The following is a 25,210-nucleotide window of genomic DNA, read 5'->3' on the forward strand; positions in this document are numbered from 1 at the left end:
GAAGATAGCTGTCCTGCAGTGCGAGTGGACCAGTACCCACTGCCTATCGTTCCAGAAGAAGAGAAACCCATCGCAAGCCAGCAGAGTGGTAAGGAACCCCCTTGCTCCCCACAGGCTCCGATGGAGGTGGCCGTGCAACAGGCCAGAGTTACGGTTCCTGATCTGAGTGAGAGCCCGTGCGCTCCAACCCAAATGGTCCCAGGACTGGGATTCAACGCTCCCGAGTTTAAGGACAGCAAGTGGACTGCCCCAGAAGTACAGGAGGCAGGTCCCGAGACAGCCGAGGTGGGAACTGACAGCGTCCCCGAGGACCTGTTGGCCACCGAGAATCACCGCAGGGGTAAGGTGTCTACTCTTTACCCCCTGCCAGGTGAAGCAGAGACTTTGAGTAAAGAGACAGTGTCCAGTTCTCGCTTCTCAGTGGAAGCTGAGCACGTATGTAGGGACAAGGACTATGTGGCAAAGGAGCTGGTAGAAGTTGCCTCCTTTGCGCCCAAGAAGAAGCGGCCCATTCGTCACGTAGTGGACCGAGGGAAAGGTCCTGGCCGCCTGGCCTGCTGCTTCCAGGCCATGGATGATCAAGTAAAGGTTGGTGTGAAGGACACTGCGCTATTCCTTCCACCAGGGGGAGGAAGTAGCACTGAAGCAGTGACTGTTACGCCAGAGTGTGCTTTCCGAGAGATTCACCCCGGGGAGGCTCACGGACGCAAAAGTGAGGTACCCCCATCTGATCAGTTAGGGGCACCCCACAAATGGTCTCAGCAAGCAGCTGATACTCAGCTGGCCTCGGGTAATAGTGGGTGTGATATGCCATGTAATTTTGCATTGTGTGAAAATGTGCCATGTTTTGAGGATGTTGCAGTCGATCTGTTAAGTGTACGGGGTATGCCATGCCATTTTTCAGTGTGTAAATTTGTACCATGTTATGTCGTTCCCCAAGCGAGGGCGTTGGGTTTTTCACCAGGGGGAGAGTGTAGCCAGGTCATCTTTTTCCCCCTGCGACCCCCCCGGGCGCCTCCGTGGTCACGGACGCTGTCGGGTACTGCCAGCGGCAAGCGGCAGACCCGACGGCCATTCAGGAGGGTGGGGGCCGAGGAGGGAGCTCGCCGGAGTGCAGGAGATCTCCGGCGGCTCTTGCACAGGGCGCCGCCATGTTGCGCCGGTTCGCGCATGCGCAGAGGGTCCCCGGCGGCCCGAGATAGTCGCGCATGCGCAGAAGATCGCGCGAGTGTAGGAGCCAGCCAGGAGAGTAGCGCGAGAGGTAGGGAGAGATTGCGGCGGCCATTAGGGGTTAGTGTAAGCACAGGGAAGGCGCGCACGCGGCCCCAATGTTACAGTAAGGGCCTTGGGACTACAATTCCCAGGAGGCATAGGGAGACAGGCACCAGGTGCCTCATAGGAGCCAATAGGGCTGCAGGACTGCCAGGAGAGCAAGTGGATACATTTGGCGGGCTTGCAGCTACGTTGTCAGTCAGAGGAAGGAGCAGTCAAGGGAAGGAGGTAGGGTACAGGAGCGAGGGACTCCCTGTACTAGGCCAGCACCCCCTTGGCCCAATATAGCCCTGAGTCCCCAGTAGTGTGAGTGTTGCCAGGGATAGCCCTCAGGATAGGGAACCTGTCACTTACTTTAGTTAGCAACTGGGGAACAGAAGGGAAGATAGGGACAGCTGGGGGGTTTCATAGCGGTAACCAATCCGGGGAGCCATAGCCCAGGGTCCTGTTGTAAGTTAGTGGCACGAGACAGCTGGGGGGTTTCATAGCGGTAACCAGTCCGGGGAGCCATAGCCCAGGGTCCGTGTTGCGAGTGGCGAGGCCACTGGGGGGGGTTTCATAGCGGTAACCAATCCGGGGAGCCATAGCCCAGGGCGGCGTTGCGCGTAGTACGAGGCAACTGGGGGGGGGTTCATAGCGGTAACCAGTCCGGGGATCCATGGCCCAGGGCCCGTATTATGAGTAGGGTGGGTACAAGACCTACCTATATAGGATAGGCAACCCCGAAGGCCCTAGGAGATTGACCCTTAAGCCACTTAAGGATGCTGTGCTATAGGGACGGCCTGTAGTGCAGGGTGTGTCACGTTGCTGTATCGTTAGAAAGGGACTCAGCGGATGCTGCGGTTCCAGTGAAGGAGTTCGGACCCACGTTGGGGTCACAGAGAATATCGCCAGGATAGGATCAGACGGATTCATCACGCGTCTGACCCTTTGTGAAGCGTTGCTGATCCGAGCACTGGAGTGCTCGGCAGGTATCTACAGTTCTAAGTGCACCACCGGGCCCTTAGCTTAATAGTGACTGCGCAGTCACCCATTGACTCTCTGCAAGAGTGCGGGACATTGGGTGGGGTTCTTTGGACACTGGGTGGGATCACCTAGTGTTGGGGAATCGTCCTGCGAGACGTCACGGTTAGTGTCTCCTCCTGAGAGGGACACAGGTTATATTATGAATGTGATGTGTCGTATTACATGTTAGTAAAGTCCTTAGTTATTATACCCCATTGTGTATGTGATCATTGTGTTTGTCCTGTGAGGATCCACTCCCCCTCTGGTGGGAGCCATCGCAGGTGGAGGCGCTGCACCTATTGAGTAAGTGGTTACTCCTAGTATAATTGCCCCAGGTTCCCCGTGGCGGAAGCTCAGCCCTCCTGCGAGCCAACAGGTAATGCACCACACCTGAGTAACTTTGCATGTTCCTACACTTCCACAGTATTATCTGCGAGTGGGTGGGGGAACACCCGTTACATATATATATATATATATATATATATATATATATATATATATATATATATATATATATATATAACAAACGACAGGGGTGCCCACTGCTACATCCACTGCTACAGCCCACTGCTACATCCACATGCTACATACATGGTAATAATTACAAGAAATAATGCTTCAGTACTAATAATAATGCTAATACTAATAATAATAAAATATGTTTTTTTTAGATAGATATTTTGGCCAAAGCATCATAAGCTTGCACAACAAATCGTAACTCTATGTGACATTACATATAGTCAAGATTAGGTGGTTGTGGGCGTTTGAGCTTGCTGGGATTGTGTGTGCTAATTAATTTCTGACTGGAATTAGTTGTATGGAGATTGTGGCACCTCCCCCAGAGCTCCCCTTTTTAATGGTGGATCTTCTCATTTTGCTGCAGTAAAGAATCTACTGCTGCGGCCGAGTTTATTCGAGCATTTGCCCGTTCTCGGCCGCAGCAGTAACCTGGCGCGCGCCGGAGGGTGCCGGGCGCGCGCCGAAGCAGCGGAAGAGCGCCCTCCGATCGGGGCTGGTATAAGGAACAGAATGCAGTGTAGTGTAGGACTTGTTAGGGTTTACCTTGATGATAGTGTAGGACTTATTATGGTTTACCTTGACGATTTGGTGTGCAAGCTTATGATGCTTTGGCCAAAATAACATATTTTATTATTATTATTAGTATTAGCATTATTATTAGTACTGAAGCATTATTTCTTGTAATTATTATCATCTTTGTTTTGTCATTTGGATGTAGCACCCCCTGTCATTTGTTATATTCACTTGCCACAGCCCAGTGGCACTCTTGGTGACATTACATATAGCCAAGATTAGGTGGTTGTGGGCGTTTGAGCTTGCTGGGATTGTGTGTGCCAATATATATATATTTATATATATATATATATAAAATAAAAAATAAATAGATGATACCGTTATGTGGCTAACGAACTGTACACTGCCACTCCACTCCACTCCCACACACACCTTTTGTAAAGCACTGTATACACTGTGGGCTCTTCATTCATTTATATTTACATAGATACACACACTCTTACATTACTAACTTTCAGGAACCATTTAATACCTCTAGCCATAAATCACATCTACACACGGGGAGCACAGATAACATTCCAAGAGACACTGTTTTTAAGTAAACCCTTAGCTTGCTTTATTCATTGTAACACCGCCGGAAGAAGAGATCACAAAGCTCGCACAAATAAAAGCATTTCGTTAGCCACAGAACGGTATCGTCTATTTATTTTTGATTATTGAAGCTCAGCTAACACGGTACTGATACCTCTACATATATATATATATTGTGAAAGAATTATTGACAGGAGGGCTATAGAGAAGATAAAGGGTCTGGGGTTACTGGTCTTTCATCTTGTCTCCTCTACTGTATGTGTGTATGTCTGATAAGTGTTTATTGGTGTAACGCCTGTATGCCCGCAGACCTGGCCAGTCCCCAGTACTGAGGTGGGTAGGGTGATAACACGCACCCACAGCAGTGAGGGCGTGCCAGGAGTGTGGTAGTGCGTTGCCAGGCCTGTAGAAAGAAGGTTAAGGTATACTTGCAACGCCTTGGGATTCAGAGTTCGGGTAGTGATGTCCGTGTGCCAGAGTCTAGGGCAATAGAGAGCAGGATAGTGATGTCCGTAAGCCAGAGTCCAGGGATAACAGAAGGCAGCAAAGTCGTATCCGTAAGCAGGGTTCAAGGGCAGGAGAGAGCAGGGTAATCCAGTACAAAGCCGAGTTCAAGCCAGGGAGATCCAGGGGTAAGCAGAAGCAGGAACAAATGCTGAAAGACACAGGAGAGCCAAGCATAGGACTGCACACACAGAGGTTACAAGAAGCTATGCAGAGTAATGAGCCAGAGGACAGACAGGGTTATAAAGGAGGGAACACCAATGGGATAGAGAGGAGGAGTAGAGGGTGAAGTGAGAGGCAGCAGGGATAGGTGAGAAGGAGAGAGGGAGGAGACAGGTAAACCAGAGAGGGAGATGGCTTGTACAGCATGGGGGGCAGAGCCAGAGGTCTGGGGAAGTTTACAAGAGGAGCGTGTGCGCGCGCCCTCTGTAAGGTTGGGGTGCACGCGCACAGGCTGTGTCAGGAGGCGTGGAGCGCCGTGCTGCGGGGGTGCCCGCCGAGGGAAGAGAGAGAACCGGAAGAGTGACTGCAGGAGGTAAAGGGACTGGAGGGGAGACGGAGGGAGGCCGCGAGCAGGGAATACTGCGGAGGGGATCGGGTGTTTGAGAACATGCGTGCGCCATGTGGGGAACGCGCGCAGACGCTGGGAGAGCGTCAGGGGATGCCGCAGAGGGACGGATGTGGGAGGAGGAATGGAGAACAGAACGAGGAGGCAAGGAAGGGAGATCAGAGGCAGGGGGAAGCGCGTTGCCGGGGACACATGGAGAGGAAGGAATCCCCTGAAACGTCACAGTATCCCCCCCTTGAGGATCGATCTCCGGGTGATCCTGCCATGGTTTCTGGGGAATTTCTGATGGAATTGTCGGAGGAGTTTGGGGGCATGGATGTGATGTGACGGAATCCATGAACGCTCTTCTGGGCCATACCCCTTCCAGTGGACAAGGAACTGTAGGTTATTTCTGGACCAACGGGAGTCAATTATGGAGTGAATTTCGTATTCTTGCTGTATGTGAGTGGTCACCGGGTTGGGTTTTCGGGAACGGTCCGGGAAGTGAGAGCTCTGGATAAACGGTTTGAGTATGGATACATGGAACACAGAAGGAATCCTCATGGTGGGAGGAAGTGCCAACCGGTAAGCGACCGGATTGATCCTCTCTAATATCTTGAAGGGGCCCAAAAATCTCGGGGGCAATTTTGGAGACGGGGTTTTGAGCCTTATATTTTTTGAGTACAACCACACTCTGTCTCCGGGTTTGAACAAAGGGCCCGGTGTACGACGTCTGTCTGCCTTTGTTTTTTGTCTTGAGACGGCAGTTTGTAGGGTCTTAAGGATCCTCTTCCAAGAATTCTGAAGGGTAGAAACATGAGAGTCCGCTGCAGGGACGCCAGAAGGGGGGGAGGAGAGGGGACTGTGACGATAGCCTCCACAGGTGCATTAATATTACACAAAAAACTGGGTCTGAACTGAAACGAGTCTTAGACATAATAAAGTGATTTTATTCCTTAAGATAGGTGAACACACGAATAATACAGTAACAGACAAGAAGTACACTTACTTAGGGGTTGGGAATGAGAAGTTAGATGTAGCATTTCTCTTCAGCAATCAGATAATCATTCAGGTGATATCAGGTAACCATATCAGCAAACGAAGAACGAAGACTCAATGAAGACTAACCAAGGATATATGGGGAACAGCAGTTTATAAACCTTTTGTCCCTCTATCCTTAACCTTAAGTACCTGTGATTGGTGTTCAATTATCTCCAGCCAATCTTTGATGGGGGAACACATTTTAGGACAGGCCCCCCTGCTAGCTGGCACATGCGCAGTAGAACTCTGGGGTCTCATTTCTGTAGCCCCCCACCTACACATGGAATGCCAGCCAGTCTACCCATCTGGATCTCTAGCAAGATAACCTTTGTTGGAAGGTGATAACTGGGACACTTGGAGACTGCTCTGGTTTGAGCCTCCTCCGCCCTTAAATCATCAGGGAGGGTGACAAGACCCTTTGAAAAATACTTAAATCCTAGACATTGGGGCGCCTCTAGGGCCATCTGCTATCCTGGTATGCAAAGGAATTCAGCTGAGTCTTTGTCCATACCTTGGGACACAGCATTAAACATAAAACATAAACGTATTAAAATATCCGGTTCTATTGGGTCTAGCAGAACCAAACTTCCCAGTTCTCATGGCCGGAACTGGGACACCATATGATCCAAAAAGCGACTTGCTACGACCTATGGAACCGGAGTTACACAAATGCACATTAAATCATTTTTCATTTTAATACAACAATCTCCGCTAAAAAAGAAATCTCAGCTTTTCACTAAATCCCCATTGAAAACAATGGGCTTCTCCGCCATAGACTTTCAATGGTAAATTGCCGCCATTGAGGTCAATGGGGTTTCTCCGCCATTGAAGTCTATGGGAAAAGTCCCGAACCTTCAAGGGGGTCCATACTCCGTCGGGTTGGTCCAGGAGGGTCAAGGATGGTTCTGCAGTGATGCCGGAGCAGTGACTGCAGACACCCCAAACCTTGATCCGCTGGGCCCTCCAGAACCGGAGATATGGAGTACCAAAATACAGCATTTCACACTTAGTAATTTTTCTGAGCCGTTTCTGCCGCCGCCGGGAAAGCCTATGGCGCGACCCATTCTTCTGGGTTCGACCCTTATCGGGGGTCCAGTATTTGGGGACCCGGTTGTGGTCGAGTGGGGGGACGCCTAGGGACTAGGGGCAAAAAGAATTTTATTCCTATGGGCCCTAGAACTGTTTATTCCCACGCCACTTGACGTTGACCTTGACTTGTAAGTGATCAAAGATCTCCTATTGAAAATGTATCCGGTTTGCGGTTTGCGGTCTGGACGGCAGCCAACTTGTTCTTCGAAAGTTACCTCGAGGAACCTCCATTGAAGTCGATGGGCCCATTGACTTTCAATGGGAAACCGCCGCTCTCCCTCTCGGACGCCACCTGCTGGTCTTTACAGGAAACAGGACTAAAACAACAAGATTCTCCATTAGAATGCATGGAGCCCTAATGGCGGCCAATGGGGACCTGCAAAATGGTGCCTGAAAAGGCGGGAAAACTTCACAAAGAGCTATAATCATTAAAGGACTATTAACCCTTGTGCTCCCGGATGGATTCCAGTGTGTGTGTGATGCAGACACTTGATTAAACCAGACATTACAGGGGAACAGGGGAATACACATGTACATGTCATTACAGGGGTTAAATCCCTGTTCTGGGTCTTAGCCCAGTTAACCCTTTGACTCCCGGGTGAGGTCAGGGGATGGCCAAATGGGGTGTAACCCCTTTAATCCCGGGCCACACCCTTTCTCCCTCTACAGGGACGACTGCTAGGGTGAAAACCGGAATTAATGAAGAAAGGGGACTCTTGCGTAGATTCATTTTTAAGAGAGTTGATAGCAAATTCAGCCCACGGTAACAGATCCACCCAGTTGTCTTAAGATTCAGAGACGAAACATCTGAGATACTGCTCTAAGGTCTGATTTATTCTTTCTGTCTGACCATTGGTCTGAGGGTGATATCCAGAAGAAAAAAGAAGGGAAATCCCAAGTCTCTGGGAAAACGCACGCCAGAACTTAGAGATTAATTGAGAACCTCTGTCAGAAACAATCGAAACAGGAACACCGTGCAATCTGAAAATTTCCTTAGAAATAATATCGGCCAAAATAGCAGAATTAGGAAGACCCTTGAGGGGAAAAAAATGTGAGTGGTTAGAAAATCTGTCTACAACAACAAGAATGGTATTCATTCCTTTAGAATTGTGAAGTTCGACAATGAAGTCCATAGAGATGTGTTTCCAAGGTTGTTCCGGAATGGGAAGAGGCATGAGAAGACCCAAAGGTTTGTGATGGGCAGATTTACTCTGGGCACATACTGGACAAGCACTAGTGAAATAAAAAATGTCCTTGTTCATCTTAGGCCACCAAAAGTTCCATTTTATAAGATCCGCTGTCCTCTTGAAGCCTGGATGACTGGCCGATCTAGAATAATGTCCTCAAAGTAAGATTTTGTGGTGAAACCGTGGAGCTGCGTATAAGCATCCCTCTGGTACCCTGAACCTGCTGGGAATGTAAACCTGGGCTTTGTTGATTTCATCCAACACATCAAAATTATTGGCAGAGATTATGCACTTGGCAGGAAGAATAGGTTCCGTGGACTCATTGGATTCGTTCTCCATGGCGAACTGGTGAGAGAGAGCATCTCCTTTGATATTTTTGGTACCTGGAATATACAAAATGGTAATGTTGAAACGGGGAAAAAAAAGAGACCAAAGGGCCTGATGAGATCCTAATCGTCGAGCCCCTTCAATATACAGTAAATTTTTGTGATCGGTGAGGATGGCAATAGGCTCCTTGGTGCCGTCTAGAAGATGCCTCCACTCCAGAAGAGCCAATTTAATGGCCAATAACTCACGATTCCCAACATCATAATTTCTCTCGGCAGACGAGAATTTCCGAGAAAAAAACCGACAGGGATGGAGTTTTTCTTGGGGAGTGGATCTCTGGGAAAGTACTGCACCGGCTCCCACTTCCGAGGCGTCAACTTCTAATGTGAAGGGAAGAGAGGTATCAGGATGACGTAGGATGGGTGCAGAGACGAAGGCTTTTTTGAGCAACTCGAAGGCGTCAATGGCTTCGGGGGGCCAAGACGTGGGATCGGCACCTTTTTTGGTGAAGGCGGTGATGGGGAGAGAAATGGGAGAAAAATTACGGATGAATTTCCTGTAATAATTGGCAAAGCCGAGAAAACGCTGCACGGCCTTGAGAGAATTTGGGAGCGGCCAATCGAGAACAGACTTTAATTTCTCTGGGTCCGTAGAAAAACCCTGGTTAGAGATAATATAGCCTAGGAAGGCAGTAGACGTCTGGTGGAGCATTTTTTGGGGTCAATTATTACCGCAATCTTGACATACTGTATACATCTGTACCGTCTTAAAATGCTGTAATAAGACACTTATAGTATTATTGCATTTTTGGACAACTTTACATTGGCAATGTCAACGCTTAATAATAAACCCCTATGGGTGATTGTTTAGTTTATACAGTGAATTTAATAAAGATTGGAAGCAGTCTATGCATCAGAATGTGACATCTTAAATACTTTTATAAATAGCTCACCAGGAGTTTCAGATTGCTATATTCAAAGTATAGCCAAAATATATTTAGCAAATGTGAATATAAAACTGTTCATAAATGCCAATAAAAAACTGCCATGATTTTCCTTCTACAGAAAATTAAAACAAGATAGAGGGTGTGTCAAAATAATGAGATGATTATATTAAAACTTCAGTAGCATCATGTAGCTAGGCAATTATTCAATATTCCTTACAACACCATCTGTATCAGATTTAATACATTTTTGAGATACTGGACTTCATGCAAGTTTCATCAGCAGGAAAGTTTAGCTTCAGCCTACATCTGGCAGTCTAGATAAATCATATTCTACAGAAATATAAAATCAGTTGTGCAACAGGACACAAGTGGGTGAAGTTTAACATTTCTTATCTAACAAATCATGGAAAAGTTTAGTTTAAGAAAATGTGTTATTTCTTATTTGTACATTAAATATTTTTTTATGGGATAAATGTAGACGGTTACAGTTTGAGGAGTCTATGAACAGTATCAAATAAGTTATACTGTAGATCAAAATTGTAATAAAGAGAGAGATTTTCATCTACCAGGCTGGGGTCAGACAACGTAGCAGGACATGTATCTTATGAATAACAGTAATTTCTAAGTAGAGAACAAATAAATCCCAAACAGGGGCCCTCAAAATCAGGGGACTATATAATTACTTTTGGTAAACATACATATCGTATAATAATAGACCTTGATGCGCAAAAATTCCACTTTTTCACATATTCAGTCCTGATGGCCTTTGTGCTAACTAATGGGCCACTGTTGGTGTCGGCACAGCATTGGAGCTTGTGTAGAGTTGTGTGTGTTAAAACAGTTGCAGGCCTGTTCCTTCACAAAGTATGGTATTAGCTGTGTACTTTGAAAGGATAATGATACGTGGTAGGGGAAATCTCCCAGGTGCTTTCTCATTTGGTTTACTCACAGCTACAAACCCCAACCTACACTGGCTCCCTTTTCTGGTGATGTATCACGCCTTGATCTTACCCGTTGTCTCCAGCAAGTATTGTCCTGGCAGACACTGTCTCATTTGCAGAAATCCTGGGGACAGATCTTCTCTTTTTGTTTCTTAGTGGGTTTCTCTCCCTCATGTGTTCCTCCCTGCTTATCTATATCTCCACCTCTTTGTGAGATGTCACCTTCTCAATGTCCTATGGTCTTAGTCTTTTCTTCTTCTCACAGCCTCTAGCCGGAAGTCATGTCCATCAATACACTTGACACGGTGTTATGCAGAGCAGTTTAACTGCTTATATCAACTGGAGTGTTATACCTTAACAATCTTTCTAATTTCAGAAGCAAGCAACAGCAGAAAATAGGTCAGCCATTCAAGAAGACTTGTCTTTGGGTTGAAACACACACCACAGGTAAAATTGCTTTAATGATAGAGTTTTTACAGTTGGAATAACCCTTTTTATTGATTATCATGTAAATAATTCCAATAAATGTATTTCAGCATCAGCTATTCCCGTACTATCCTCTGATCACCACTAAAGTCACCTGCAACCACCAGTGGGTTTCAGACAGTGTTAGGGAAGTCAGGATTAGGAACAACAAAATATTGCTGGTAATAAATATTGTAGGATTTCAATAGTCATTACTGGAAATTCTTGTGCTAATGAGTTTTTTTTCCAATCATTATTTTTGCATATATCAACTTTAGTGAAAATTGCAGCAACTCAGAAACATATGAACTCTGATGGGGTAATCATATCTAATCAGTTAATTGTTCCATCTTACAACTGAAAACATGCTATTAATTATTTGTCTATTGAAAAGAAAGACATACCTATTCCCTTTAATCACGGGTACTGTATCTTATAAAAGCCAGAAGCCTAAATTGGGATGCAAGGCAAAAGAAAGTCAGATAAATCATAATTTCTTTCATGAGTGCAGGCGGCATATTTTCTTGGCAAGTAAAATATAAGGTATTGCTCTGAGAGGTCAGAAATATTTGCTCTGTATTTCTTTTTTAAAGCTTCAAATATTCTGTGAATCTAAAAAGTAATTATTCAAGCAATAAAAGAAGAGGAATACTCTTTATTTTTTATATTGGTTATGAAAACATGATTGAGTTTCCAATACTTGGAACTTTTCTTCTAGTTTCTTAAGGAGTCTGGAATGTAAAATATAACATTTCACGAGACTGGTGAAAACTGATCATTCCTACAGTGAGCTGACGGAATTATTCATGATGATATGTATCATTTTAATTGCTACAGTGTACGTCATAAGAAAATCTTATAAAGTCACCACTGTAAATGGAGGAGATTGATTTTTATTCCCAAAACCTGGAAACAAGACTCATGTGGACATTTTATAGCTTAGTAACATTTTATCCTCTGTATTTTATTATAAACTGTTTATCACCTACAGTATTCACTGTTTTACTGTCTATTGAAGAATACGGCATAGAGTAGGTTTATTATAATTTAGAAGTGTACCATGACTTAGTGCAGGGGTCTGCAACCTTTCAAGGAAGAAGAGCAATTTTTAAAAACTTTGTTGGTGAAAAAATTTAGAAAGCTGCAACATATACAGTGTACATGAATATAATTTACACCATCACAAACACATACATCATACTGTACATACATATACAGTACACACACACACTAATAGGTATAAATAAACATTAACATATAACAAACTTATTTCAATCAGAATTAAAGAAACGAAAAATTATGTGAGGGAATAAAATGCGTCTCACAATAATTAGTCCATTTATTTAGTGGTTTCATTATTTTTCTGTGCAAAATATTTTCATTTCAACCCTTGGGCAAAACACACAAAATAAATCAAAATATGCTTAGTCCTACAGTACATATTTATTTTCTCTCTTCCCCTACCCCTCTTTCTCCCCCTCTCCTCTCTCACTTTCTTCCCCTCCTATGTTATTCCATCCCACCCCACACTCAATTATCCTCCTTCCCCCCACACTCCATTCCCCCTCCCACCACACTCAATTATCTGCACACCCCCAGACTAAATTAACACACACACACTTCCAGCCCTTTACTATGGGGCGCAGTGAGAGGCCTCTGGTCCTGTGGTCAAAGTGACCACGTGGGCGGATGTGTAATGTCGGGTACAACTTCTGATGTGGCGGTGCACACAAACGAACTGGTAAATGAATGAGTTATTGGACGCAGAGAAAGGGGAACGAGGAAGTGCCTGGTGATGGTCTGGGCCCCCAAAATTGGCCTCCGGTAGTTGCTGAAAGAGCAGCATGCAGCTCAAGAGCAACATGTTGCCAACCACTGACAGTGGAATCAGAAGCCACTTATCCTACCTACATAAAAATACTATTGTTGTATTAAGGGGCTTAAGTGTTTTAAATACTTATCAACACATTTATGTATTGTATATGTAACCCACCCCTCTGGTTTGGTTAGTAAGGGATTATATTTTATATAGGGGATGTCTTCCATCTTGAATTAACTAGAAGTAGCCGTGTTAGTCCAGTTGCAATACGGCAAAATAAATAAGTATTTCAGTATTAGGTGACACCTTTTTTAATTTGGACTAACAATTGATATTTTAGGACAAGCAGACTAGAATGGACCTACATAGACATATAATAACTTACCATGAAGATATTGCACTCTGGCGGGACATCACTTGTCACAGTCAGATCATAACATAAATGATTTAAAATTTTAAATTGTAGAAACAGCTATCTGTGAGTTTTTTCTACTGGCTACACTTCTTTACACAGGTTGTGCTGAAAAGTTGTGTCATACTGTATGGCAGGCACATGCTTATAATAGCCCATGTTAAAATGGACCTGATGCAAAAGGTGAGACTGTGTGCTGAATTGCATGTCATTTCTCCAGATGCCAGACTGCAGTGGAAGCATTTGTGCGAAGAGATCATTGTGAAAAGCAAACTCAAGAATGGAATACATTTGAACTCAAAATGATAATGCTTGTAGACACCCTAAAAACAGGACTTAATAGTACAGTATACTCTATCAGATTTTTTTTAATAATGGTTCTCCCTGCCTGTCTGTTAATTTTACAATTTAACCCCTTCTCTCTCCTACCTGGGAACTCACCTTCAAACTGCTGATGGATGGTCATTCATGCTCTCTACATTACTGTAAAGCAGTGCTCACCACAAACAAGGCGTGACCACGGGGCCGAGTTGGGGATAGATATATAACGCCACCCAAAGCCACTTGGGTGCGCCTGGAGTGTAGATTGGTCGAGGTCGCCGGGTCGGGGTTGGAGAGGTAAGGATAGTCAAGATACTTCCCAAAGTCAGGGTTGGAGAGGTGCGGATCGTTGCAGGTAATTTTAGCGATGGTCAGGATTGGGGAGATGAGGATAGTCGTGGTACTTTGCCGAGGTCGGGGTTGGAGAGGGGCGGATCGTTGTTGGTAGCCGGGGTCAGGAGTATAGAAGAGCGGAGTCCAAGAGGTAACAGCGGACAGGAACAGTGTAGCTAGGAACCAAGAATCAAGACAAGACTGTGGAGGTAAGCATAGCACTGAACACATCGAAACAAAGGTTTATGCTCAGCCGAGTTGCCAGTGGGCTGGCTGAGCATATATAGGAGAGAGGAACCAATGAATAGACAGACAGAGAGGAGGTGCGTCCTCAGGGCAGGCTGTGATTGCTGTAGTGGTGCAGGAGACAGGTGTGAGAAGGATTGCTGCTGAAGATTGATGATGCGTTACATGCGTGCATCGAGCGAGCGTAACATGCGCGCTGCGCACCGATGACTCCACCGCGCAGGTGCAACCTGAAGGCGGGGGCAGGAGATTCTGCATTTACCTCCACGTGTGATGCGCGCCCGCCCGTAGTACGGCGGCTGGTGGTGAACGACCCAGATGACGTGTTGCAGTAGGCGGAGGAAGCAGAGAACCCGGTCGCGGGCCGGGGCAAACAGGGAGCACGCCGAGGGCGGCGTGACTAACAGATCCTCACAATTACTCACTATTCATTTCAAAGATTTATTGCCCTCTCTGTTTATTTACTATTCCCTCTGCCATTTCTTTCTCTGCCTCATCTGCCTTAGATTGTTATCTTGGATTTGACATCTGTGTTTAACTCATGGAAACTTTCTAGATCAGTATTGCTGACCTGAGGTAGAGAGAGAACTCTCAAAGGCGTGTCCCGAAATATCAATTATTAGTCCAAATAAAAAAGGTATCACCTACAGTAATACTGATGTACTCATTTATTTTGCAAAATACTGTAGGCCCATTTTATTCCCCCTAGTGCTAATACATGTCTCAGGTGGAGGAGTTAGCACTATAGTATTAAAGGTCCAAATCACCCATTTCAGCTGCCCAGTTCTCAGATCTAGTTTTTAAGGTTCCAGGCTAATTATAGTTTAAGTAGATTTTTTTTCCCCTGAGCGCAGGTTTATTTTATTCTGATTGGTATCTGCAGAGTTCCGAAGAGTGGTGACATGATCAAAGTGCCACAGGGGCTGTGACACTCTGGTGCCTCTGCCCCTCCGGCAATCAAAGGGTTAGACTCAGCACTAAAACAGAGTTTTTTTGAATTTCTAATCTTTTGATAAATTACCGATGATCCCTGGAGGTCAAAGGCCACTGATCGACCCTAAGGTACACCCAGTTCCCGTAGCCTAAATTCTCCCAAAAAAGAGTAGCTTGAACATCTACTGTACCTTAAAGAAGCAATTTCTCCCTAAACCCCTAGCATACAAGTGCATTAGGGTAGTTTAGTGCTGGACATGTTAGAGTAGATATCATTGTAGTCCACTTATATGTTTATGAGGTCAGTTAGACATGGATTATCTTTGCCTTGCTGGCCACTTTTGTTACCAATGGATTGACATGTTTCTTTCTGCAATAATTACATATTTTTTATTTTGCTCTTTGGAGTTTGATGACAAGCTGTTTGCTGCCATATGTGCCTGCAATGATTTGCTATGCCATCTTTTGCTCTCCCCTGAGGCGCTGACCATGTGCTCTACAATATGATCGCATTGATTAGGATGGCTGTTAATGCAGATTTCCTCACTTATCATTTGACAGCTTTAAATCCATTTTTTTTTAACTTGTATAGTTTTTTTTAGTAGAATAGGAATCAAGGGAACATGTTGCTAATGCAAGAAGAATTCTGAATCTGTCCCACTTTGTCATAAAAATGTTGATTATTACTGATTTCTGAAAGTTTTTTGCATTTAGCAGTGTTTTGAGACAGGATCATTACACAATCAGCATGTTCATATTTAAAAGTGATTGTTTCTTTCCCTCTGAACATGAAATGCTGCTTTTAAACCTCCCTGGGCTTCAGTCACACTTATCATCATCACCATGACAACCTGTAGCTACTGTATCTGCAGTTCTGTTCTGCTTTGACTGCAAACATCTACATCCCTTAAAAAAGCATTTTTCTTTGGTCGATATCTGGCACCGTTTATTTTGAAAACAATTTAATTCTTGATGTGAATCCAAACTTCTTAAGCATGGCTTCTGAGTGCTGACTTGGAGAATGAAATTAATTTCCTCTCATACAGTATATTGTGTCATTCTGGTTTTGCCACTAGGAGACTTCAGTAAATAACCCTCTGGGTTTCTTGCGCTAGGTACAAATTTTACAAAATATATATTTGAGCATTTTTTAAATTTTTTTAAAAAAAAAACCTTATGCATAAATTGCATTTATTTCCTTGCACATTTAAAGTGCAAAACTTAAAATACCAGGAGCAGGGTAGAAAATTGCGTATGTACTGTATGGTCTTATTATTTTGAATTAGAAAAAACTCTTAGGGGCCTATTGAGGTAGCTCCGATCACTGCTATATCGATCGGGTACCCAGAAAGAGTTATCGCAAGTCATATACCATTCTGTAGGAGTGTCTTTTTCAGTGTTCTACCTGTACCCATGCAATCTGGCCTCCATTCTTTTCGGATCCAGATACCCCTGCTTCCCGAGGTACAGGCCTATTTAGGGGGAGCTGGTATCCATAAATGTCCACTGTCACGTGATGAACTAAACCTGCAGGATACAGGTACAGGCACCCCATACCGGGGTCTGTACCTCAGGAAGCAGGGGTCCCCGGACCTAAAATAAATGGGGGTCATAACCACCCTCCCCGTGGAAACGACCCCATCTTTGTCTTTAACAATTCCAGATGATGTTAATTCTCCACCTTCTTGGAGTCAAATGAGACATGACAGGCCTGTGATGTCACTTTTGACTGACAAATGGTACATACGTGGTATATCCACCAATCCAATTTTTTTGTTAATTATGTCATGTCATCAAAAAGGGAGTTAGGCATCCACAGGTACCATGCCTCCCTCCCATTTTGTCTCAGCCTCTCCTATTCTTATATTTTGCAGAGAGAGCTCACACTTGAAGTCTTTCAGGGTTTTTGCTGATCATTAAACTTTTTGCTCATTGCAGGCATCAGTTTTCTTGCTACTGCTTTGGCCATTTCAGCGTGTTCACAGGTTGTTTCTCTAACAAGGCCCCTTGCTGTTCTTCAGATTCTCCCTGCTCGCTTGCCCTGTAATCAGAGATGTCCTTTATGAAGTTTATTTTTACCTGTCTGGCTTCTCCCCTTTCTACAGCTTTGGCTCTGTAAGGGGGTCACCCCCGGTTCCCCTGATTTTCCTTTGCCCCCTGCCTTACCCCTGTGGCAGTGGGGGAAGGGGACGGCGATTTCTCCCGGTGGGCACCGCCCCCTTGGTTTTGGCGCGAGCTTCGCCAATGCGCAGTAAAGATCGCACACACGATCCCCATAGAAAAGAGCTTTGCCAAGGACTCCAATTCCCAGCAGCCTCAGGGGACTGCACTTTCACCTTTGTCACAGGCAGCATTGAAGCCAATAAAGCTGGCAGATTCTCATGCTGCAGAGTTGCAAAAATGTTGTGTGCAGACAGGGTTTTTGTCAGTTGGAGCACACTAGTCAGTCAGAGACCGGAGCAGCCCAGGGAAGGAGGTAGGGTACAGGAGTCAGGGACTCCCTGTACTAGGCCAGCACCCCCAGGGCCCGAGATAGCTCAGCTCCCCAGTAAGGTGAGTGTTGCCAGGGACAGCCCTCAGGTTAGGGACCCTGCCACTTACATTAGTGGGAGCTGGGAAAGAAAGGTTACAGAGAGTTGGAGTCAGGGAGCTGTGAGGGAAGGAAGGGTGCGGGGAGCGAGTGCAGCTCCTGCCCCATATAGGTACCTACACCCCAGGTAGGCCCCAACTCCCCACTAGTTTAGTGGGTAAATGCTTAGGGAGGCCCAAGATAGGGACGCTGCCCTTAGTGTAGAGTGCTGCCTTGTCAGAGTCACGGCTGTTAGTGCTGTGAGGTCTGACAGGCAGGCACCTTGTTGCGCAGCACGTTGGCTGCAGCATCCAGTGAGCTACAGCTTGCTGCTGTAGGCGCTGGGACTCGTTAGGTCTTAGTAAGTACAGTCAAGGCTGGGAAGAGTTAGGGGAGTGGGGCAGGTTATTAACCCCGGTAGGCCTCTAGGAGTTTTCCCCAAAGCCACTTTAGGTTGCGGTACCACAGGGACAGGCCCTAGGTTAGGGTTCCTGTCACGTTAGTACCAAGTGTTAGTTAGGGACTCAGCGGACGCTGCGGTTCCTGTAAAGCGGTTCAGACCCACGTTGGGGTCCGCAGAGACTATTCCAGAGGGAGACCGCCCTGGCAGTCTGCGTACAAAGGAGTTCGGTTGGAGGATCAGACGGATTCATCACACGTCTGACCCTTTGCGAAGCCAGTTGCTGATCCGAGTACCGGAATGCTCGGCAGGTACCATACAGTCATAAGTGCACCAACGGGCCCCTTAGTGTAACTGTGACTGCGCAGTCACCCACGTTCTCTCCAAGAGTGCGGGACATTGGGTGGGGTTCTTTGGACACTGGGTGGGATCACCTGGTGTTGGGGAAGCGTCCTGCTGGACGTCGCAGTTAGTGTCTCCTCGTGAGAGGGACACCGGTTATGTGATACCTGTCATGATGTGTTATATTCTGTTCTAACCTAAGTAAATAGTATTAGTTATTATATATCTGTGTATGAGTATTGATTGTTGTGATTGTCCTGCGAGGAACCACTCCCCCTCTGGTGGGAGCCATCGCAGGTGGAGGCGCTGAATTGAGTAAGTGGTTACCCCTAGTATAATTGCCCCAGATTCCCCGTGGCGGAAGCTCAGCCCTCCTGCGAGCCAACAGGTAATGCACCACACCTATGGTAACCTTGTATGTTCCCTTGCACCCCACACTATATCTGCGATTGGGAGGGGGGGAATACCCGTTACATTTGGAGGCGCTGCTGAGAGAGACCTGGGGTGCCCTGTTTTCATTTTTTCCAAATTGGCCAATTTAGATTTTTTCACCATGTTTGGGCCTGCAAGCCATGAGACCCACGAACGAACCAAGAGGACAGTAGTATCCCCGCGACATGTGCTAGTAGTAGGGGATGTTCCCAGTAGTGCCGTGAAGTTGAGGGAAATTTGTGAGGCCCTAGGGAGACTCCTGGGCATAGACCAAGGGTGGAAGAGGATAGAGCACCGGTACGACCCCACTGACCAGTGTTGTAGACTATGGCTAGTAACGGATCAGGAAATATGCCGGGAAAATGTCCCTCTGACCTTGCATTTCCCAGAGGCCCCACCAGAAGGCTACCCTCTTGCATACTCAGAGAGCCTTAGTGAGATTACCCGACCTGTGATCAAAATGGAGGCTCCCTCATCAAGGGAGTCACACCTAAAATGGCGTCTCCCGCCAAAGCAGGAGAGCACTTGTGCTGCTGACTGCAAGCCTGCACTAACTTGTGTTGCAAAAATCTGCCCAGGACTGGCGGGAAAACCAGAGCTCCGCTCCCGCAATGTGAGTGACTCAGTGCAGAGCCAGACCCACTCAGTGATAGAGCGTGCCCCTCCTTTACAGTCCACCAGGGGGAGCAAGCTCCGTGAACAGCGATCAGCAACCGCTGTTCCCACTAAAGACAGTACAGAATGTAGAGAAACACACCCGCAGTTGTATGGAGCATGGCGGACAAAAGGAGGGAAAATACCCTTTCTTCTGTGCCCGTGCCTACAAAAGGATTTGAATCTATCTGGTGGTATGGACTTTAACCCCTTTAGGCTACCAATAGAATGGCGGGTGGCAGTGGTGGCTGATGACGGGTGCATAAGATGTGTTTGTGACCAGTGTGACTTCCCAGGTGGCAAACCGACCTGGGGTCCCAAGTGTGCTTGTTGCGGAGCACAGTTTCTAAAGCCTGTGCTGCTGCAGTCTTCAGTCCCAGATCCCAAGCAGGAATCTCAGATGGCAGAACCCAGAGATGAAGATGTTGTTAACTGCTCTACCTCAACCACGGCGGTGGAGGAGCTGACAGACAAGGCTGCCCTAGTTCCCCGTTGCAACCAAGCGGGAAGAACTGAGGCCCAGCCAGCTACGGAAAAGGACGAACCATCGGTGGCGATACGCCTACCGGCGAACCACCCCAGCAGTAATACAGAGGAGACAGAGGAATCACAGGGTAAGGTGTCTGTACTCCCATCTTCTTTCAGTGATTCCAGCGACCAGCCACTCGTGGTGATGCGCCAGCCGGCGGAACACCCCAGTGAAGTTGGAGACAAAGAATCACCTACCTTAGTTGCAGTACATCCAGATGCTGTGGGCCCGTGTGCCCTACAACGGCCAGTCCGGCCTACAGAGGTACCATCGGTCCCAGGCGTGGGATCAGTACCTGCTAATGAAGACAAGGGTGAGTTGACTGCCCCAGGGGTGTTGGGTGTGAGCCTCCAGGTGACCGCGGAGCATGATAGCTTCTTAAGTCTGGACACCAGGGCGAATGGCTCCACTCGACATCGCGTCCTGGCGGAGGTGTCCCCCCTAGAAGATAGCTGTCCCACAGTACGAGTGGACCAGTACCTACCGCCTATCGTTCCAGATGAAGAGAAACCCATCGCATGTCAGCAGAGTGGTAAGGAACCCCCTTGCTCCCCACAGGCTCCGGTGGAGGTGACCGTGTAAAATGCTCCAACTACCGTTCATGCGGAGCAGAAGAATGTAGCTGGACATCCAGGTGTCAGCACACGTGAACCGAGTGTGAGCCCATGTGCTCCGACTCAAATGGTTCCAGGACTGGGTTCCAATGCTCCCGAGTTTCAAGCCAGTGAGTGGACTGTCCCAGAAGTGTTGTGGACATGTCCCAAGACAGCTGAGGTGGGAACTGACAGCGTCCCCGATGACCTGTTGGCCACCGGGAATCACCGCAGTGGTAAGGTATCAACCCTTTACTCCTTGCAGGGTGAAACAGAGACTTTGAGAAAAGAGACGTTATCCATTTCTCGCTTGCCAGTGGACGCCTCGCAAGTTCGTAGGGACAAGGACTGTGTAGGGAAAGATTCAGGGAGACTGGCCTCCTTTAAGCCCAAAAAGAAGCGCCTCATTCGCCAGGTAGTGGACCGCGGGAAAGGTCCCGGCCTCCTGGCCTACCGCATCCATGCCGCGGATGGCCGGGTAAAGGCCTGGTTAAAGGACACTGTGCTATTCCTTCCACCAGGGGGAGGAAGTAGCGAGGAACCGGTGACTGTCACCCCAGAGTGTGCTCTTCAAGAGAATTTTCCGGGGGAGGCTCACGGACGCAAAAGTGAGGTACCCCCACATGATAAGTTAGGGGCACCCCACAAATGGTCTCAGCAAGCAGCTAACACTCAGCTGGCTTCGGGTATTACTGTGTGTGATATGCCATGTATCAGTGATGTTATAGTCAATATGTTACGTTGTATTGTTTATGCAATGCATTTTTATTGTGTAACTTTCTGTAATGTGCCGCTGTTCTCCAAGCGGGGACGTTGGTATTTTCACCAGGGGGAGAGTGTAAGGGGGTCACCCCCGGTTCCCCTGATTTTCCTTTGCCCCCTGCCTTACCCCTGTGGCAGTGGGGGAAGGGGACGGCGACTTCTCCCGGTGGGCACCGCCCCCTTGGTTTTGGCGCGAGCTTCGCCAATGCGCAGTAAAGATCGCACACACGATCCCCATAGAAAAGAGCTTTGCCAAGGACTCCAATTCCCAGCAGCCTCAGGGGACTGCACTTTCACCTTTGTCACAGGCAGCATTGAAGCCAATAGAGCTGGCAGATTCTCATGCTGCAGAGTTGCAACAATGTTGTGTGCAGACAGGGTTTTTGTCAGTTGGAGCACACTAGTCAGTCAGAGACCGGAGCAGCCCAGGGAAGGAGGTAGGGTACAGGAGTCAGGGACTCCCTGTACTAGGCCAGCACCCCCAGGGCCCGAGATAGCTCAGCTCCCCAGTAAGGTGAGTGTTGCCAGGGACAGCCCTCAGGTTAGGGACCCTGCCACTTACATTAGTGGGAGCTGGGAAAGAAAGGTTACAGAGAGTTGGAGTCAGGGAGCTGTGAGGGAAGGAAGGGTGCGGGGAGCGAGTGCAGCTCCTGCCCCATATAGGTACCTACACCCCAGGTAGGCCCCAACTCCCCACTAGTTTAGTGGGTAAATGCTTAGGGAGGCCCAAGATAGGGACGCTGCCCTTAGTGTAGAGTGCTGCCTTGTCAGAGTCACGGCTGTTAGTGCTGTGAGGTCTGACAGGCAGGCACCTTGTTGCGCAGCACGTTGGCTGCAGCATCCAGTGAGCTACAGCTTGCTGCTGTAGGCGCTGGGACTCGTTAGGTCTTAGTAAGTACAGTCAAGGCTGGGAAGAGTTAGGGGAGTGGGGCAGGTTATTAACCCCGGTAGGCCTCTAGGAGTTTTCCCCAAAGCCACTTTAGGTTGCGGTACCACAGGGACAGGCCCTAGGTTAGGGTTCCTGTCACGTTAGTACCAAGTGTTAGTTAGGGACTCAGCGGACGCTGCGGTTCCTGTAAAGCGGTTCGGACCCACGTTGGGGTCCGCAGAGACTATTCCAGAGGGAGACCGCCCTGGCGGTCTGCGTACAAAGGAGTTCGGTTGGAGGATCAGACGGATTCATCACACGTCTGACCCTTTGCGAAGCCAGTTGCTGATCCGAGTACCGGAGTGCTCGGCAGGTACCATACAGTCATAAGTGCACCAACGGGCCCCTTAGTGTAACTGTGACTGCGCAGTCACCCACGTTCTCTCCAAGAGTGCGGGACATTGGGTGGGGTTCTTTGGACACTGGGTGGGATCACCTGGTGTTGGGGAAGCGTCCTGCTGGACGTCGCAGTTAGTGTCTCCTCGTGAGAGGGACACCGGTTATGTGATACCTGTCATGATGTGTTATATTCTGTTCTAACCTAAGTAAATAGTATTAGTTATTATATATCTGTGTATGAGTATTGATTGTTGTGATTGTCCTGTGAGGAACCACTCCCCCTCTGGTGGGAGCCATCGCAGGTGGAGGCGCTGAATTGAGTAAGTGGTTACCCCTAGTATAATTGCCCCAGGTTCCCCGTGGCAGAAGCTCAGCCCTCCTGCGAGCCAACAGGTAATGCACCACACCTATGGTAACCTTGTATGTTCCCTTGCACCCCACACTATATCTGCGATTGGGAGGGGGGGAATACCCGTTACAGCTCCATGGAGGATTTTCTGCCCAGATGCCTGCTCATGAGCTGCTCCACATCCGATTCTATTTGTGGGTTCAGTCAACTTTTTGAATTGATCTTTTTTCTGAAATGTTATTGCTCCAGAGTTTGGTTGCCTGCAACAGTTCCCTCTGGCACCATACCAGAAGTCCATATATATATCAGATGTTATCAATAAATAAATTAATGTGTCTATCATTTCTGATTACAAAATTCAATGCTTGTTGCCAATTTATTAATAAGAAGCCACTAAGACAACAGTAAACGTTTCATAATAGGCTTCCCTTTCGGCAAAATTGCAATCAATACATTTCCAAAATCGCTTTTAAATTTGTTTGTGCTAGTCAATGACAGCAACATATTTAAGGTTTTAATGCTTGGTGACTGATGCCTTTTTATGTTTAAATCACACAGATAAAGTTACATTTACAGTAAATTCGAAATGTTAATTTGGAAACAGAGAAGGGGAGTGCACAATTATGATGACATCATGATGGGAGCTATTGGTGATAACGCCCATATCCACAAGTGTGTGCTAAAGCTAAGCACCCTTTTATGGATCTGGGCCCAAGGGAGAAATAAATCATTGCTTGACAGGGGTTCGGCATTTCTAACTCCACTCTAACAGATACGCTTGACTAAGCTTAAAGCAAACCTCAAAAAGTTAAAATTATGTTTTAAGGATGTTTAAATTATACAAACCAATTACTGTACATCATACCCTTTCTTCTTATGAGCTCTGTGGAGCTGAGCTTTCAGTTGCTGTATTGGTAGAACTGTCCCTATGCATTATAAATACTGTACACTGACCCAATAATCGTACCTGAGTCTGATGTGCCAATGGCACCGATTGCCCATTGTCTCATCAACCTGATATTGGGCACCAGCACATTTAACTTTAATAATTGATAGGATGAGTATGGATCATGTCAGCAGATCTGTGGTAAAGTCAGCTGCAATTTCTGGGAATCAGGTCCTAGAGTCCCAGTTTCTAATTAGTTTGCCGTTTAACTACATCACAAACCATATGGTACAGGATACACAAGATAGGAAAGCTTATTACATCAAATACATTGGAAATCTATTTCGGTGTCCTAGCCTATTTTAAATTAAATCTTAAATGAGATCTTCTTCAAATTTCTTAATACATACATATGTACTATTATGACCCTTTTGCATTTGCTGTAATTTAAAAATCTAGAAACGGGTTTACAGGAGATATAATTCTATGATATTTCCTATTGTGATGATCAATCTTTGGTTTTGTAAACACCAAAGCTCATTATGTCTGGCTATACGTAGTTGCACAAACATTTCAGACCTTTCAATACTGTATCTTCTTCAGGCATATAATACCTTCAGCTCTTTCACTACACTTGAAGCATACTGTACATACAGTATAGTACATCTACATCTATGCAGAATACTCATGTTAATCAAACGATTTCATAACCTGTTAATAAGATGCACTTATTCAGGACCAATACATTGCTAGAATGCATGCAGAAATATATTACAAATGTTTTCTTTATTTGGCAGATATACAGTATGAACACACTTTCTGTTGATGTGGAGCTTACTATTTCTGGCTGACTCCCACCTCCCAGAAACTAATCATGCAGCCATGTACGTTCTCTAAAGAGAAGTCTGTGTCAACACATAAAGATTTGCCTTAAGCAGTACCACAGTAACTACTGTATACACCTATTTTTAGCAAGATCTAGCTTCTTTTAACACTGAATGGATTCTCTTTTTTTGTTTTTGCTCTTTAATTGGCACATTTCAGAAAGTTCCATTATGTGTTTTAAGCCCAGCCATTATTTCATTTTTAATTGCTGTTAATAGCTTGCTTTCTTCATCCTACGCGATATCAGAATTTTAATACATACTTAGGCAAAAAGCCATTTTGCTGGAACTCAGTGCCATCCATGTAAATTGGATAGAATTAAATGCGAGAAAGTAAGTACTCTGAACTATTTATTTATGCCATGAAAAACAATATATTAATCTGTTCTTCACAGTACAGTACGTGTTGCAATTTTTTTTGTTGAGAATCATATTTAATACCACCGCATTAAATGAATGTGGTGCTTACATCATACAGTAATTCTCTAACTTTGTACAGTATTTTAGGATATACTGTATGCAACTGGTAGTT

At 46.3% G+C, this 25,210-nt stretch overlaps 1 long non-coding RNA gene across 2 annotated transcripts in view; it reads left to right on the forward strand.

Moving 5' to 3' along the window:
• Positions 1–25,210, forward strand: part of LOC142491027 (uncharacterized) — a 192,780-nt gene that overhangs the window by 139,073 nt on the left and 28,497 nt on the right. For both annotated transcript variants that reach the window (XR_012800229.1, XR_012800230.1), the window contains exon 3: positions 10,859–10,929. This is a non-coding gene — a long non-coding RNA (uncharacterized LOC142491027). The remainder of the gene's footprint in view (positions 1–10,858; positions 10,930–25,210) is intronic.

Source organism: Ascaphus truei, chromosome 3 (genome assembly GCF_040206685.1).
Source record: "Ascaphus truei isolate aAscTru1 chromosome 3, aAscTru1.hap1, whole genome shotgun sequence".
Classification (NCBI taxonomy): Eukaryota; Metazoa; Chordata; class Amphibia; order Anura; family Ascaphidae; genus Ascaphus; species Ascaphus truei.